Genomic DNA, 5,276 nt, shown 5'->3' with positions numbered 1-5,276 from the left:
TAAAGCTATTTTTTGAAAAGTTAGTGGAAAACTATGGCCTCTCAGTAAAAGCAGGACTGTGGGGGATTCAGACCGTCCAGTGTTGGGGCAGGGACCCCACGCCGAGGGGCAGGCTGACAGGAGGAGAACACACAGGGGGCGGTGGGAGACACCGACGTGTTGACTGTGGCGTCAGGACCAGTTGTTCACATGACCACTGTGGAAGCTGTGCACATTCGTGTGGGCTTCCCTCCTGGGCTCCTGGGTGTGTAAACCGAGCTTTCCTGCCTCCTCCTCCCTTTGTGCGTTCAGCAATTTGGGCAACGATTCATTTCTGTGACTTTCTGGGGTCACAACATTTCCAAGTAGGGACTGAGCCTGAACAGGAATGAGCCTCCGGACACTGTAATGGGGAGTAGGGGGACTTTGTGCGCCTCCTCCAGGGGATGGGAAGGGAGGACCCCCACAACGTGTGACTGCATCCTGTTGGAAAAGTAGGAGGCTTCTGTTCCATGGTCATCAGGACGTTAGGCGCAGGTGGTGGGAGGCAGCGATGCTGGGCGCCGCAGGGGCAGGCTCGGGGTTGTGCTGCTGTCACTGAGGCACTGCTGCCGTTTGCCCTTGGCTTTTGCTGCTGGAGCGGAGCGTCTGAAGCCTGCCTCTCCTAGGGGCTCCCAACAGCTGGCTTCTTGGCCCTGATTTGAGAGGCGCTGGCAGGAGCCCCAAAACAGGTGGAGGGAAGATGCTCCTCTGGCTGTGACCCCTGGAGGTTGCTCTGCAGGTGGGGGGGCATTGCTGTGCTCCGGGACCCTGGGCTCCTGCATCCCACCCCAACCCCGGGGGGAGCAGGCGGGAGCAGGTGGCCAGTCCCAAGCAGGAATAGTGGTAGCCCCTTGGGCTCCTGGTTATCATTCCTTCCTGTTTGTTCCTCTATCTCTTCAGTAAACAAAGCCCACAACAAAGGCACTACTGTCTCTGGAGGGATGTTCTGGCTCAGACCCTTCAGAACCTTCATCCCAGGCTCTCCCCAAGCAGCTCTTCCCCTCCTGCTACTTTCCCTGAGGGCAGATCTCTAACTGTCCGCTCCCTTCAGTGACTGGAGCTGGCCGGCCTGGCCTGGCTGAACAGAACTGTGGTTCCTTCCCAAGGGCCCTGAAGCCCTGAGCTCTCTGGTGGCCCTGAATGGTGGTGGGGGTGGGGCTTGTGCCTATAGGGCCCTCCCACCACTCCTGGCTCCCATGGCCCCACCCTCACTGTTAGGCCACCGCAGAGAAGATGCACAGACGTTGGGAAACGTTGGGAAAGTGCGGAAACTGAGGATTTAAATAGGAACTGGCGTCTTATGACCTATTATGTCCAGAATGTAATAGAAAACCACTAGTTCACCCAAGACCCAGGCAAATCTCAACTTCACTGAGAGAAGACAATGAAAAGAAGCTAACACTTAGAGGATGCAGATGCTGAAATTATCTGGGAAGGATTTTATTTTTATTTCTTTTTTAAAGATTTTATTTATTTATTCATGAGAGACACAGAGGCAGAGACACAGGCAGAGAGACAAGCAGGCTCCCTGCGGGGAGCCCCATGCGGGACTTGATCCCAGGATCCCAGGATCACAACCTGAGCCAAAGGCAGATGCTCAACCCTTGAGCCACGCAGGCGTCCCTCCAGCAAGGATTTTAAAGCAGCCATCACAGAAATGCCCCAGAGAGCAGCTCTGAGCACAGTTGCAACAAATGAAGAAAATAGAAAGTCTAAGGAGAGAAACAGAAGATGTAAAGGAGATTCAATGGAACATACAAATGAACAACTCAGTGGATGGACATGTGGCCCATGGACAGGAGGGGTTGGAGGCAGAAAGAGAAATGACCCAACCCCAACAAGAAGATAAGCTGGAGAAACACACACATGGAGCCCCCAGATCCTGTGGACAGAAATCACACATTGAGGCACCAGAATCTCACAAGGACGAAGAAGGTGAGCCAAAAGATTTTCAAGGAAATCACTGCAAAGATTCCCCAAATTTAGCAAAAGACATAAACTTGAAGATGCAAGGAGTTGAGGATAAACAGGATAACGCCAAGGAAGTCCACACCAAACATCACAGCCGAACCCGACACAGAAGCAGAACACTCAGGCAGTGGGACAGAGGACCCCTTATCTGCAGAGCAAACAAGCCACCGGGAATCGTGGCGGCTGGAGGATGCGACGTCCCTTGCTGTGAGCACAGACAGAGGACAACGTGGCCCCAGAACCCCATCAAGAGGAAAGAGGAGGGACGCCTGGGGGGCTCAGTGGTTGAGTGTCTGCCTTTGACTGGGGGCGTGATCCTGGGATCCTGGGATTGAGTCCCACATCGGGCTCCCGCAGGGAGCCTGCTTTTCCCTCTGCCTGTGACTCTGCCTCTCTGTGTCTCTCATGAATAAATAAATAAAGTCTTTTAAAAAAAGATTACATGATAATAGTTTATACCTTTAAACCTATGATTGGACTATTTTAAACATGGTTTTAAAAAATTTAAATGTAGATGTGAAGATCTTCCCAAATCTTAACCAACATGGAACATTCTTTATCGGTTTCCCAAGCACCTGAACTAGACACCAAGTAGCTAGGGTGGCCAGTGGGTACTGCATGGCGTGGGCCTTGCCTGCCTTCGGCTGCTCCTCGTCCACTACCTGGGCTGTCCTGCGTTGTGGGGAGGCACCAGGCCTTATCCCCACTAGCCACTTCTTGATAATGACTGCAAATAAATTGACAAACAGTTTAAGCTCAAGGACAGACGTGGGGTCATGTCCTTTCTCTGGGGCTCTTGTCTCCTCCATCTGTAAAATAAGAAGGCTGGACTGGACTGGAGTTCAGCACCCAAAACAGGATTGGGATTCCTGGGGAGCCTCGGCGGTGGGAGCAGACGGGCGTGCTAACAACCCACGGCGCGGCCCATGGAGGGACTTGCCGGCCAGGTGCAGCTTGACTCAGTTCATGAAGGAGGGGCTCCTCTACCTATTGTACCATTTCCACGTTCAGAAGGGGGAATTGTCCACGGAAGTGAGGTGGGGAAAGCAGAGCCGGGGTTCTCCGAGGCCGAGTGAAACCAGAACCACGCTTCTCTGCTTTTAAATGGAATTTATCAGTTTAATAATGTAACTGGGATCATCCAGTTAACAGGGGCGACAAAGATAAAAAGAAGTGTACTCTCGCTTTACAGACGCTTTTCAAAATGTGACCCCTCCCAGGGATGACTGCACATCCTTCTGATAAAGTTGGAAGCCAGTGGAATAGTCAGTCGTCTGCTCGAGCAGTTCGGGGAGTACTGGGCTTGAGAAAACCTGACTTGCAGTGTGTTCCTCAGTCATCTGCTGCCATGGGGTGGCACAGCTCTCGGTGACAGCATCAGTCTGGACCCATGCCTCTGCCTTCACTCACAGTACCTTTTTCCTTTTAAAAATCTAGTCTTGATTGTTCTCTTTGGTAAGGACTGGACTACAAGCCTGAGGTTACTACTTCAGCCTGGAGCTTTTCCCAGCCTCCCCTTAATCACTCACATCAATAATAAAAACAATGAGCTGCCACTCGGACCTCCCACCCAAGAGCGTCCACTGCTCTTTCTAGTACCTTCTGTCTTCCAGTGTATTGGCTGGGTGGCTCTCTTTTGAATAGATATAACAGGCAGGTGGCAGGCTCCCCCTAACCATGAGTGTGCCAGCACCCACAGCCACTAGGAATTGCAAGCCAGCCTGCCAAGGTCAAGTCATCTCTGGAAAGAGCCATGCTGCTGAGGAAGAGAGCCGCACATAAGTCACCTGTTGTCTTCCCTCTCCAGGGCCAGGCTGGAGAATCATGCAAGGTCAAGGTGCTCTCGCTGGCTCACGTGCTCTTGTGCCAGCTGTGGTTGTGGGCCTTGTCCATTCTGGAAGATAAACACTCCCATGAACTGCCTCAGGTGTGTACATGCCTACAGCATGGCCAGGCTTCCCCACCACGGGGATCTGTGCACTATCCAGAGACTGTCCGTGAGCATTGGGAAACCCCTTGGGCCTTGGGATCAGACTGTTCGGGGGTTTAGAGCTTGATTCCTCCACTTAATTGGTAACCTTTGTTCCTCTCTGAGCTGCTTCTCCTGGGTGAAATGCAGCAATCAGAGTATTCCTATCTTGTGGAGATCGGATAGGCTAAGTGTGCAGAGCACTTACTGCAGAAACAGGCACTCCACAAACGGGCTACTTTGGTTGTCAGAATGTGGCTAAGCTCCTCTTGAATACCTACACATTTATTTCCTCAAACCATCAATCACTTATCCCGTAAACATTCACTAAGTGCCTAAGAACACACCAGTTGTGGAGCTGCGAGGGGGGCTGAGATGCATGGGAGACGATGGTGGGGGGACCCCACACAGAGCAGGGCTCTGTGCTAAGTGCGGGGTATTGAGCAGATCAGCCCCAGCATCTGAATTTCGGGTTCACACATTCATTTAGCTAAGAGACATCATGGCCCATGGCAGCTCTTGTAGCTTTCTGGGCACCAGAATTTCTTTAGGAGTCAGTGTGCTCAGGAGAGAGCACCCGGGAGGCCCACTTTCCACTCCAGCCTGTCCTGTGCTGAGACCCTGCTTCCCGCCTGCAGCAAGGGGTACCTGCTTTCTCACCAGGAGCCTCGTGCCCTCTGCCTCGATGGTACTGAAAGCAATGGTGCCTGGCAAGATCATCCTGGCCTCTTCCTTAAGGGCTGTGTGGTTTTGGTCCTTATCCTGGGTCCTCCTGATTGGTCATGTTGATTTGTTCGTGTTGTCAGCCCTGTCACTCAGCCTGTCCTCTGACATCATGTTATTACAGTACAAGTGACACACTTGCATAAAAATTTCAGGAAAAAGTGGATATTCCTGGAAACAAAATTACTCAGAGGCCACATGTTAAAGACATTCCACTGGGCTAATTTATTCTGTTTCCCACAGATCTGCTGCCATGAGTGACTCATCTTTAAAATAGCTCTAGAGGGATGCCTAGGTAGCTCAGTAGTTGAGCATCTGCCTTCAGCTCAGGGCGTGATCCCAGGGTCCTGGGATCGAGTCCCGCATCGGGCTCCCTACAGGGAGCCTGCTTCTCCTCCTTCTGCCTGTGTCTCTGCCTCTCTCTGTCTCTCATTTAAAAATAAGTAACCTCTAAAAATAAATAAATAAATAAAATAGCTCTGGAGTTGTGCATCTAGAATAACTCAAGGAAAAAAAAAAAAAACAACCCTTGTCATGATCCTCACTGAAGCATCAGTCTTATAGCACAATCATTCCAGAACAATGAAAACTA

The sequence above is a fragment of the Canis lupus genome, chromosome 1 (genome assembly GCF_003254725.2).
Source record: "Canis lupus dingo isolate Sandy chromosome 1, ASM325472v2, whole genome shotgun sequence".
Taxonomy (NCBI): Eukaryota; Metazoa; Chordata; class Mammalia; order Carnivora; family Canidae; genus Canis; species Canis lupus.
The sequence above is the reverse complement of the archived record's forward strand: the minus strand, read 5'-3'. Positions refer to the sequence as shown.